This window comes from Amphiprion ocellaris, chromosome 5 (genome assembly GCF_022539595.1).
Source record: "Amphiprion ocellaris isolate individual 3 ecotype Okinawa chromosome 5, ASM2253959v1, whole genome shotgun sequence".
In the NCBI taxonomy this organism is placed as follows: domain Eukaryota; kingdom Metazoa; phylum Chordata; class Actinopteri; family Pomacentridae; genus Amphiprion; species Amphiprion ocellaris.
The window spans coordinates 31353600-31366948 of NC_072770.1; the positions used below are offsets into that span (position 1 = coordinate 31353600).

The window sequence follows — 13349 nt, forward strand, 5'->3', positions numbered from 1 at the left end:
TCTGGGTTACTGCTACATGGCCCTTGTAATGTAAACGCTGGTTAGACCACCAACTGAATAAATGAGGAGTCCAGGATACAAAGCAGATATGTGTCTGTAATGGACAGTAAGATAGCAAATGTATTCCTTTTGCTTTCTTTTCCTGGAGAGGGAATGTTTCATATTCTGTGTCGCCTACTAGGTATGAGATAATGTGTTGCACATACGTGTGCATGTGCATATTTGTCGATCAGGTGAGCATAAAAAAGTTTAAGGACCCTTGTGATTGAAGTCAAAATGTTCACAGTGTCTGCATACGTAAGATGGGTTTAGTGGATAAAGAGGTAATCTGACACAATTACAATAAAAGACCCCAACTAGCGCACCCTGAGGCAATTGCAAAAATTCCACCTGCATTCAACACAAAGTGGAAAACTTACTTCAACTTGATAGAAATCTAGAAATCCATTTGATTAATGTTTAAGGTAATAACTAGCTACACAATTCTTCCTTAGATCTGCCTGACATTTTGCTGATCTCTACACCGACCAGTTTTCATCCTGAAATGTAACCTACGTAATCAATTTCCCAAACACAGGGTCAATAAAGGTCACGGTCCTCACCCAGAGGTCCTGTCTCTTTGACGGATTCCTGTACAGATCAGCATCTAATTGGAAAATTAAAGTCATTGATTGGCCACTGGGACAACAGGCATTTCTCTCACTTATCCAAACACCAATTAGCCCACGATAAATGGTAAACTGAGGCATGCCGCGGGTCTCACAAAGACGCAAGCATTTCCCTTGGATACATGCACGCGCACACGCTCGGCATGCACAATGATGCGCACAGGCAAGAACAGAGACACCCTTAAGGAGTAAACTTAAGCATTTCTAACCTCAGCCAAGGTCACCGAGTAATATCCAAGCTTAAAGTGTACTGTAACCCTACGGTCACAAATCATATTCTGCAATATGAACTACATGTACACACACTGTGGGGAATAGACTGTATTTCACTCAGATATCACACAGATGAAGGATGTGCCTCCTAAGAAAATATATATATATATATTAACCTGAGATGGAAAGACTTTGATCAATCCTGTGGTTTGCGAACAATATATTTGAGATTGCAGGAAGCCATGAGCGCAGTTGATATTATCCCATGATGAGTTGCAAGAGCTACCTTTCATTTGTCTCATCAGCAGCTGTTTTATGAGCCTAACAAATGTCAGATGATATTTGAGCAAATGTAAATGTCATGTTTACGAATTGTTTGGGCGGTTGAGTAACATAAATCAATAGCAAAAAAAGAAACTAAAAACTGGAGGCAACAATGCGTAATGAAATGTCGAGAGGGAAGAGAAGCAGAATTCTAAGAGTCAGTAACTGCTGAGACTTGCATGTTGCACAAATTTTGGATCTTGTCCAGTGAAATGTGTTAAACCAACAGGATAGAAATTGCTGCTGATACTAATTTGATCTGTGAATATCCATTTAGATCCACATGGAGACTTAAAGTGATCAAAAAAATCAAATAGAAATTACTAAACCTAAAGTAATCTATGGCTGCATAGAGAAACAGGAAAGAAAAAGGGGGGGGATAAAAAAAGAACCAACATTATTTGCAGCTCTTATCCTCTGTAATGAGACTTTTAACATTTTAATCTACAACAATTGTATCTGTGAAAGATTATAGCGAGATTATTACGCGAAACCAGTATTGTTTCCTCATTTAAAAAAAAAACAAAAAAACTGTTTGGACGTTAGTGTGTGCTTTTAAGTCAGCACCCATTCAACAGCATGGCTTTAGTGCACAGTGGCACACATCCAACTTCCCCAAATGCACCCTGTTGGCGCATCAAGTGGCTGCAGTCCTCGGAAACCCATCCTCACTGTGCAGGAGGTGCGTGCAGTCATTTTACACCCCTGTAATTTCATTTATGAAAGTCGGAGGTGTTGTTCCTTCCATTAGACCTGTCGGCATACTTACACACACACATATATCCCCATGATTACAGAATGCTGCACATTTACACCACTGGAACATTTGCAGCTCTACAGTCATGGCCACACGAAATGCACACGGTACACTACTGCTGCCCAATCTCACTGGAGATTTTGGTACAATAAATGTATGCAGCGCAGTTGTGAATGTGCAGTCTTGTCGGAGCGCCAGTTACCATCGGATACCTTTATTTATCCTAACCACTAACAAGAACTCTGGTTACTGTTTAAATGATTTAGGATGACTGGAATCACGGCTGATGTCCTGCGCAGCGCTCAGCACCGACTAACCTGCCCTAAATGTGTGACAAGTGGCAACAAGTTAGGTGGTGCCTTGAAATAAAGATAATAAAGGTTCGGTATAATCCAAAAAGCGCTCATCTCTCCAAGCACACACGTAAAAATAAGCAACACCAAACCCACTGTGCATGTATTCAATTTCCTCTCTCTATTGCAGCGCACACGAAACTCCAACAGTGCAATGTCTAAAGACGGTAGGCAAGTCCACTGGAGTTGTGTGTCACAGGAGCATGCCAGCGCACAGCGAACTTTCCCATTAAATAAAAAAAAAAAAAACACCCTCAAAGTCGTACCTTTGTTAGCGTGTGGCAGAAACAAATGGCTTTGCCTCGACAAGTTGCAGAGGGACGTGGTGGCGGGTCATCAACTTGCCGCTTCTCCAGGAATCAAAGGTATACGACTCCCAGTGAGATGGAAATCGGAGGAACAGACGCTAAGTGCGCCCTGTCTGCTACCGCGCTGCGAGTCTGGAGTCTCCGTTCGGAGAAGCGCAGGGAAAGGAACGGCAAGCCGCTCACGGCACGGCGCAGTGTGGAAAGCCCCTGGTGGTGATGGAGGGAACCTACAAATGAAGTGGACGAGAGAGGAGGAAAGAGAGAGAGAAGGGGAGAGAGAGTGAGAGAGGCATGGACATCATTGGAGCCACCAATAGAAAGAAAAAAAGTTGAAAAACGTGCATTTTGCTTTGAATCCCTCCTTTCACAGGTCATTTTCTCTGTGACATTCATGTAAACTTACTGGATTTTCTAAAGATGGATGCCTTTCTCCTGATAAAAAGACGTGTAAACTCTCAAACAGATGGTGACTTCCCCTTGAAGTACACCCAATGATTCTGAAATAATGGCAGGAACACTGCATAGTGCATCACTGCAGCCTTTACAAGCACACACAGGAGAGAATTGTATGCAGCTGTTTGTCTATCCAGTGAGCAAAAACTAAAACAGAAAAACTGTGCTGAAACACAAACTGAATCCATGATGTTGAGAACTAAAGGCATCACAAGCAAAGAGGTTTTCACACTCCACCATCTGCCTGGTTTTCATATTCTCTTTTGTTATCCACTTGCATTCCTCGACTCCATAATGCAACTTTATTGATCGGTCCATCTAAAAGTGCAAATTTCGAGTTTCCATATAGCAAAGGAGTCACATTGTTGAATCTCTGAGCTCTCAACGGTGCAGACAGTGACAGGAGAGGGAACATCTCGGGCTTCAGCTGCAGCAGAGAAACGCAGTACTGTTTTTGTGACCTGCATGAGTGGTGGAAAACAACAGTAAAAGGAAATGAAGAAATGCTAGAGGACCGTGGTCTGCGGTGCTGCTATTCAGATGGATTTTCCTTCGGTATTTGAGGAGGTGAAAATGTCAAGTATGCCTGCTTCCTTGAAGTGGTTCACCTGTTAATCAGAGCGTCTGTGTGCACGCACCTGTGAAATATGCAATGAGGGACAAGGGACAAGAATGTGACAGAGGGAGGGAGGGTGAGACAAAAGGGAGTGGGAGGGCATTTTGCTGCAGATTACCCACCATCACAAACCAGCTGGAGGCTCACTGAGGCTCAGTCAGCAGGGTTAGGAAGGTTAGGAAGCTGATGTACCAACAAGGATTTAAAAGCTAGTGTGCAGATTCTGTTTCATGGAGAGGTGCTAGAGGTAAAGAGACTCAGAGAGAGAAAGAGGGGGTGGGTGGGGGAGTCCGAGAGGCAGAGAGAGAATGAAAAACTTTACTGCTGACATATGCTGATGATGATGCTAACTAGCTTTCTTTTCTGCTGTATCTTGAATGGTTTCCCCTCAGAGTCACAGTTCTCCTCGTCGAAGCAATGATTGCATTTTGTTTTTAATTTAACTAGAGCTAAAACAACGGATCTGGTTGAAAAATTCTTGCAAGGGAAATTTTCTGGACAAAAAAAATGGAATTTAATAAAGATTTTGCTTTGTAATCATCTTTTTCCTTGTACCTAAGCCTTTACAATATACTTCAGTATACTTGCTGTCCCTGGTCATTTTACATAGCCAGCTCTCGGGGTGGAAGTGCTGACTAAGGACAGGTCTCTTGAATATTACATTTTTCCTCGGCAGCGAGGTGTTGAAACACTGCCTGTGCCTATCGCTCAAGCCCATAATGGGAACCGGAGACCAGCAGCTACAAACATAAATATCTGTAGATATAGTATTGTAAGACACAACCAGCAGCAGATCAATATATGCCAATGAGAGGGGGAGGGTTAAAGAGAGAAAGAGAATGGGGGTTATAGTGGTGTTAACATGATGCTTCATGAGTTATATCTGGGAATAATACTAAAGGAAGGCACTAAGGTCAAAGGTCAGTGAAGGGTTTTGTTTTGCTTCCTGCTCTTAAGCCAGTAGCCTACATCATTTCAGTCAACCCTAACCCTTCAGGCCCAGATGTCTTTTACTTTCTGCATTTCAGCAAAACCAGTCAATTTAAAACATTGCTTGCTCAAAGTTCTATGGTGTAAATCATCTTGGCACAATTATATGTTCAGCACAGAGCAGCTACTTCAATATTGTAACTGTCAAACTGTGTTGTAATAGCAAGCTCAGTAGCTTAAAATGCTGTGTGCTGCTGCCAAATCAGCGCCGCGGACAATTCCTCATTATCTCAAGATGACTAGAAGTGGAGAGCTGACTGACTGTCATAGATACCAAGATCTGTGCATGATCAACCTCGGTCCTCAAAAAGGCAAAATAGGCCAGTTAAATCTAAATTCAAAATATCCATGACCACAGCAACTGAAGGAAGAACAAAAAAGAAGAAAATCTTGAATCACTGAAAAAGTTCCTGCTAGAACTTGGACGTTAGCCCAAACTAAAGGTGTCAGCTTCTTCTTGTTGTTTCATGCCATGGTACCGTAGCTGCGATGATTAGGTCTCAAGCACAGGCTTTCATTGCATTTTTCTGGTGAAGAATACCAGAATGCAACAAGTGCAATTGATCTTATGTAGTTCTGGAGCTAAAGAAAAAGCGACTTCAGAGGTGATTCTAATTCAGCACCATGGACAGCTCCTTCTTTCCAAACAGAAGACTGGTTCAGAAGCCAGCCAAAATCAGCACCAAGGACAGTTCCTCATTTTCAGACAGACTAGAAGAGAGAACTGCTTCAAAGTGGATCCTATATCAACCCTGTGGACTAATCATTTTCAAATGGAAGACTGTAGGAGAAAGCGGCTTCAAAGCTGATTCCAAATTAGCCCCATGGATAACTCATTTCCAAACAGCAGACAGTAGGCAAGAGCTGCTTCAAAGAGGATTCCATATCAGCACAATGGACAATTCTTCATTTCCAAACAGAAGAATATAGAGGAGTGCTGCTTTAAAGCTGATGCCATATCGGCACCTTGGGCGTGTCTTTTTTTTTCCCCCAAAAAAAGTGAAAGTTGTGTGTAAAAGCAGCTTTAGAGCAGATCCCATATCACCATCATGGTTATTCATTAAGCTTCACTCCACCAAAAAGAGAGCTATTGTTACATTTCTGAGCATCCCATGCCATCGCGAGGAGAGGAATTCTTTTTGGTGGAGTGAAGCTTAATGAATAACCATGATGATAATATGGGATCTGCTCTAAAGCTGCTTTTACACACAACTTTCACTTTTTGGGGATATATATATATATATATATATATATATATATATATATATATATATATATATATATATATATATATATATATATATATATATATATATATATATATATATATATATATATATATATATATTCCCTGGTGCGCTCCCAATGGGTGGCCACACAAAAAAGTCTGGAAGCAATGTTAAAAATTCACAACATATACTTCAAATTCTCTTTCTTTAAAAATGACACCAAGGCAGCTGGGTACATTATTATACAGGTTTGTCTAGCAGGTGTCACATGTGCCTGAAAGGAGAAGATTCAGAGTTGGGGTTTTTTTCTGTTTTGTTTTGTTTTTAAATGGTACCCCTCTCACCAATCTAACATATCAGACATTTTAAATCTGGTCAAGTAGTAAAACAAAAAAACGTATTTAAATGTAGCTCTTACAAAATGTTGTACACAAAGGTTACAGAAGTAAAGAAGTAGCCACTGGCAGAAACAAAAATGCACACAAAAGGTTGAGGATATGATGCAGACACTGGCTAGAGGGTTAGACACCAAAGCATAAAAATAAAATACAGAAATCTAATAAAAGCACCAGTGATGAAAAAAAGCACTAAGTACTATGACGATATTTACAACAAACCTTGCCAAGATTCAGAAACAAGCAATACTGTTTCCTTACAGCACAGCACCACACACCAACTCCATCACTTTTCTTTCCTTTCTTTTTTTTCTTCTTTTAATTTAATAAAGATTTGTCTGTGCTGTGTGTCAAATTAGGCTGCCTTTGACTCATTGAAAGTTCACTTTAGCCATTGCAGGGCCATTTCAGTTCAATTTAATTCAATCCAATAAACTTTATTTATCCCTGCAGGCAAGTTTTCATGGTGGATAAAGATACATTAAAACAACACACTTGAAATGAATATAAAGAGTTACAATTTCACCAAAAGCTCAGCTCAACATAAGCAGGGCTGTACTCATTTACCCACACGCATACACTAAAATAATGTAATTATGCTAAATTCAAATTTGAAACCATATTGAGGAACAATTAGCAGTAAATGCGCAGATTCTAAAGATGAAAAGCTAGTGGAGGTTTATTCACACACTAGCAACAAAAGTAGTTTAGCCCTAGAGGTCAAATAAAAACAGGATAGCTATTATCAAACATTAGCAAATGCCTTAGATATCACGGGAGATTAAAGAGACACTGAGGCTCACACAAAGTGTAGCAAAAGCAACCTGGAGCCTCAGTGCAATTCCTCTGTCAAGCCATACTCTTTATCAGATTCTATCAGATCTATCTATAGTTGTGCTGGAGTCTTTTCTAAGCTATGTTGAAGTGAGCTGCAGGCCCTGGGTTAAAATCAGCACACCTGCCAGACATACACTTCTCAGTTTGGAGAGATCAGAGAAGAGCAACCAGAGGCCCAAATCAATAGTGCATCATCCGTGTTTTACTATGTTGATTTCAAGCCAGGGCTGCACAGTGGTGTAGTGGTTAGCACTTTCGCCTTGCAGCAAGAAGGTCCCTGGTTCGCGTCCCGGCTTTCCCGGGATCTTTCTGCATGGAGTTTGCATGTTCTCCCTGTGCATGCGTGGGTTCTCTCCGGGTACTCCGGCTTCCTCCCACAGTCCAAAAATATGCTGAGGTTAATTGATTATTCTAAATTGCCCGTAGGTGTGAATGTGAGAGTGCTTGTTTGTCTATATATGTAGCCCTGCGACAGACTGGTGACCTGTCCAGGGTGTCCCCTGCCTTCACCTGAGTCAGCTGGGATAGACTCCAGCACCCCCCGCGACCCGAGTGAGGATTAAGCGGTGTATAGATAATGGATGGATGGATGGATGGATTTCAAGCCAGTACCTTCTGCTTGAATTTGCTCCCTCCAATGCATTTAGCTTGGTGGCTCAGTGTAAAGCAGTGCTGGATAAAGAGGAGCTGCCTCTACGGTTTTCCACCTGGCTTTTATAAAATTGTGAACAGCTCTTTATAAAACAACTATTCATTTCACACCATTTATTATTTTACTATACACTGGTTTGCCTTATTTCATTGAGCTTTTCCTCTATGACTCAAAAGTTCCAGAAGGTCAGCTTCAGACCTGCAGACAAATCACATTAATAATATTATGTCAATAAATGCATGTTTATCAATTAGTATACCTTTCCCATTTAGAGTCAACATAAAATGCTAATTGAGACAAATGCTTTTAACATAATATTTGTTACTCTGACACATCCATCGTGTCAAGAGGATGAATCCTATCGACTTTGGTCATCTTGTGACATGAATTTCTTTGAAATCACCAGCAGGCCAAAGTTGTCACTTATTATGAAAGATATGGATGCTAAAGGTTCCCAAACACGAATTCAAATGACTTCAATGGCCATTCTTTTAGTGCAACTATCAGATTCACATTTAGGCTTTTGAGAGAAATAAATTCAAGTAATGCATATGTAATATATGTGTAATTCCATCAGGATAAATTACAAATACCTGCTAAACCCTAGGAGCTTCAGCAGAAATGAACTGGATTTATCGTTAAGGTTCTTAGAACCAGTTCATTTCTGCTGAAGCTGCTAGGATTACAATGACCTGGATGACTGAGAATCTACACTGACATAATACTTGCTAAACTATTAGATTCAGCTTCAAGTGCACCTTTTAGTGCTAATTAGCCAGTGTTATAATGGTAACAAATCAAGCTAAAATAGTAAACATGCCACACCATATACCTGTGGTAGAACCAGCTGTCCACTAATCAGAAGGTTTGTGGTTCAGATCCCCAGTCTTGCTGCATGCCAAAGTGCCCTTGGGCAAGACACTGAACCCGGAGATACTTCCAATGGCAGGTAAGCACCTTGCATGGCAACAGCACCATTGGTGTGTAAATGTGTGTGTGTGGATGGGTTCATGGGAAACATTGTAAAGCGATTTGAGTGCTACTAAGGTAGAAAAGCATTTGATAAGCGACGACCATTTAGTTTTGCTAGCATGCTGATATAAGCTCTCTTGTCCTCTTGTTTCAAAGCCAGCTCTTAACTGGAGTTGATTCACCCAAATTAGGCTGTTTGACACTCCAGATAACGCACTATTAGAGTTTGCGAGATGTGTGCATCAGCTGGTCTGTGAGCCTCTGTGACCCGTTATGCATAACACACTTTGTATCAGTTTGCATAGACATGTATGTCTCCACAGAAGTAGAATTCCAGTGTCTAACCTTCTCATTTGATAAAACACTGCGACATTAAAGCAAGCACCATGTTTTCAAAGTGCAGGAATGTGAAGAAATGTGCAGTAAACAAGCACTTACCTTCAGAAACTATAATATAGGAGTAGAGACTGAAATGAAAATTCTAAATACATTACCAGTCAAAAGTTTCGAGACACCTTTTCATTCAGCTGAATGAGAAGGTGTCTCCAAACTTTTGACTGTTAGTGTATATTATAAATGTAGTGTACATAATATAAATTTGATACAAGTTTATTATCCATGTTTTGGTGAGTGCATTTAAACAGTTTGAATAGCTGACCAATAGCAGAATGCATGTGACTTTTTTTAGTACATTAGTAGGGTTAATCAATTGTGTTAATAATGAGTTCAACAAACAATAAGTAAGGAAAAGTGTTTTAAGTCCACCATACTGAAGAGCTTTTCAATGTCATAAATTCAATATAGGATCTTTTATAGCAAAATGACAGAGCTTAACAGACAGAGAGCATAAAGTATGTATCATTGTATTTTATCCTAAATTTAAAAATGATATATAAACAAAGAACATAAATTTACCCACTATTTGCACAGAGTAGTGACAATGTCATGTGTGTGCACATATGTATTCAATGGTGTGAATATTTATTGATAAATCCAGCTTCACAGTAGAACCTCACTGTGTTTACAGTACACCAATAAAACATGGTTGCCCACAAATCAATATAATTAATTCAAACAACTCATATCAAGTAACACTGTCCCGGCGTTTTGCTCAGGCTGCAGCGGGGCCTGCTTATCTCACCCATTTGACAGACATCTGAAGAATATCAGCTCCTATCTGTGTTCATCCTCTGCAGCATGTGGGTAGAAAAGACTTTCAGATATCACTGTGGCCCATAGCTAGATCACAGCCCCCCAGAAGGGGTTCTAAAGTACCGTGGCTTGATAATCTTTGCTGATCTGATCCTATCGTCTTGCAGGCACTGGCATCTCCTTCAAAGAAACCCCGCCAGTTGAAACTATCTGCAGATTCTATGTCACCGCCGCTCTTTATATCTATTCATTCACCTAAACAACAGTGAAGCACAGCTTCACTGTTGGAAACAAAGCTTTGGAGCTCAGTGAGAGAAAATGAAAAATTCTGGGCACCAATCAACAAGTCACACACATAGTCAACAGGAAAATCGGGAGTGAAGTACCACTCCCCTCATGAGATTTAATGTAAGTTTGCCACAGTCTGTGGAGCAGCAACCAGACTGACTCAATGCTAAGCAGTCCAAGAGACCTAAAAATGGTCTGTCATATTTACCACATTAATCTTTCCCTGTGCACCTCAGAGACATTATATTGGGGGGTAAAATCCAGTTATTTTCCCAAAGAGAGTTTCTTTAGTCATGTAATATTAGTGAGGCACTGCATTACATTGTGTATGTGTGAGAGAAGGGGACGGCTTGCTCATAATGCAGAGGATATTTATTGCATACCAGTCTATTTCACTGAGATCTTAAGAATGTATGAGGAGAAAATATCAGCATTTTGTGCTCATAACACAATTTTACTGCACAGCCACAGCTCACAAATGGAGAAAGAGCAATATTCCACCACACCCATCTATTAAGCTTGTGCATACTGTTAGATATTTATATACCAGAGACACATATGTCTTAGCTACATCCATATTTAATTGCAGTTGCTGCTGGTTCCTAAATTCCCATGTTATTTGTGTGGACACGACTATTTCTCAGCAAGTTGGAAGGTTCTTTGCAAATTTGCAAACATCATGCAAATGCAATAACTCAAGGCTGTAAGGCATCTTTGAAAGATGTCCATGTATTAATCTTAAAATAACTGCACTGTTAAATAGACTGAGAATAGTACTAGTCAAGGCCTTTCAAGCACATCTGCTTAACCTGAGATGTCATGAAAGGAGCTCCAATTTTATTTCTTTAGATAAAGTTTGATCAGAAAATAAAATAACCAAATCTATCATTGGACCTGGCTCACTTTCTGGAAGTGTAACATAGGCCACTTAAGGGACTTCTGTAATGCGTTGGCTCTATTCATTTATTCAGTTTTACAACTTTACTATTCTTTTCCACCAGTGATCAGAGTAGTTTGATATAAAATGCACTTTGATCAAGTTACAGTATTCTACTACTGTATGAATGCAATCCACTTTGTCTTTTAGGATGTCAACTGATTCAGGCAAACGTTCTAAATAAGTGAATTCAAGGATTAAAATACAGATTAAAAAGCATAATTTACTTTTTGCCTCTGACTTGTACTCAGCGGAGAGCTGACTGGAATCCTCCAACTTCATAGTTTAAACAAAGGTTGTATGTATATGCTTCTGGTTGTGGCGATGAAGCAAATCAAGCATTGGGAATATATTTTTACTTTTATGTAGATGATACTCTGCTTTACAACTATGATTGTACAGTATATTTCATGCCAACCATGTCTGTCTTCAATTACTCCTCCACATGACTCCTTGACTCCTCCCTCAGAGGGGTTGTTGGTCATCTTTGTTTCTGTGGTCTTCCTCTGTTCAAGAGTTGCTTGGAAAAGTTCGGCTTCCTCCATCTTTCCTGCTGTCTTTCTCCAGACTCCACTGGCCTGACTGCCCTAACATCCATCACAGCAGATTACATCCCTCAAGCCATGTCAGCTAATCCCTGCCAATTCACCCGAGTCCTTTGATTTGAAATGAAGTGGACCGATATTTTAAGAGATTGTCTATTGGATTTATTTTTCTTCTCTGTAGCCATTTAAAAGACTTATTTTAGTGAACATCTTAATATTTGCATCGTTACTGCTTATTAATATTGGACCAATCAATGCTTTATTGCTGAATTATAAACCTGTGTGCATTGTTTGAAATATGGTCCTTAATACACCTTTCACTTGTTAAGACAGTTTCTCTTTTATATGTAACCATTTATTTATAAAATAAATCACACACGGTATACAATTCTGACATCCTTTGGTAACTATTGTGTTGTGTGTGTGTGTGTGTGTGTGTGTGTTCTACTCTATATGTGTAAGAAAGAAGATGAGACTTTCATATCGTCTATTGTCTGATGCGAGCAGCTGACCTTAAACTTTCACTATTTTGGTTTCTTGAATCTAATCCAAAGAAATTGTTTCTGTCTGGTTATTCCCTTCAGGGAGTCATGGTGGGAGTGTGGGTCAGTGTGCTGATGACTCAAGGCCTCAGAAGGACGCAGGGTCCCTGCCTGTGTTTGAGCTAAACTTTCTGCTACATTATTATACATTATGAGCAGTAACATGAAAAGCAGTTCTACAGATAGCAGTGCCAAAATCCCACAGCATTACCCTTGGTATTTAATTCTATTATTGCTTCTATTCAATGTTTAAAGTAACATTTGAATTAATTTTAACAAGGGCATATTTTGGGGGGTTTGTTTGAGAAAATGTGTTTTTGCTCACTGCCAAGAAATGTCCTTGTTGCTAAGCAACATTGTTTTGCGTCCTTAGACATCAGTCTGGTTTACGTCTGACAGTTAGGTCTGGCTTAATGTCAAGATTTGTCATCCTCCAGCAAATCAGATATTAATGAGTGGTTCTAAAAGGCTTGCGTTCTTTCTCTGTCTTTCGTTCATTTGTTTCTTTAGATGCATTTGTTCTTTAAATGTCATATAGCATCTACATAAAGCTTGCAAAGCGTTGTTCTTCATTGAGGCAAAACTGAAGACTTTTGTCACAGAGATGCAAACAAAGCAAAGTTTTAAGGCATAAGTAGTGACTCACTGTGGTTATAAACACTAATGACAAAATGCACGGCTGTAATAAAACGAGTTACCATGTAAAAATGTGGCTAGGTAGTTCTTGAGCAGGTCAAAACAACTCTGCCCCTCTGGTGCCAAATTTTGAACAGGGAACAGCAAACTGTGCGCTTATGACAGCTAATTACTGCAATCAGGTTAGTACCCTAAAGCCATCAATTTCCATTTTGAATTAACTTCTAAATAAATGGAGAGCGGTGTGCTTGATATGTGGATGGAGGGCTGAATGTGTTTGTAATATATGAAATATGAGATCGGGGAGTTAAAGCATCTTAGACTCTGTACCTGCAAACTCCTCTCTGACCGCTGCGGTGGAAAAGCTTCTGCTGTGTGTTCTCTGTGTTCCGGCAGTGGAGTCGTGTGGTTTGACACAAGGTCATGGGGAGCTCTGATTGACATGCACGACTACTGCCTTTGCAACAGACGGGTCTGTCTTG

At 40.0% G+C, this 13349-nt stretch overlaps 1 protein-coding gene across 1 annotated transcript in view; it reads right to left on the minus strand.

The window, feature by feature from the left end:
• The window catches only part of LOC111574166 (cadherin-22), a 179693-nt gene extending 176857 nt beyond the window's left edge, over positions 1-2836 (minus strand). The window contains exon 1 of the mRNA XM_055010933.1: positions 2582-2836. The gene's annotated coding sequence lies outside the window, so the exon portion shown is untranslated. The remainder of the gene's footprint in view (positions 1-2581) is intronic.
• Between the last annotated feature and the right edge of the window lie 10513 nt (positions 2837-13349).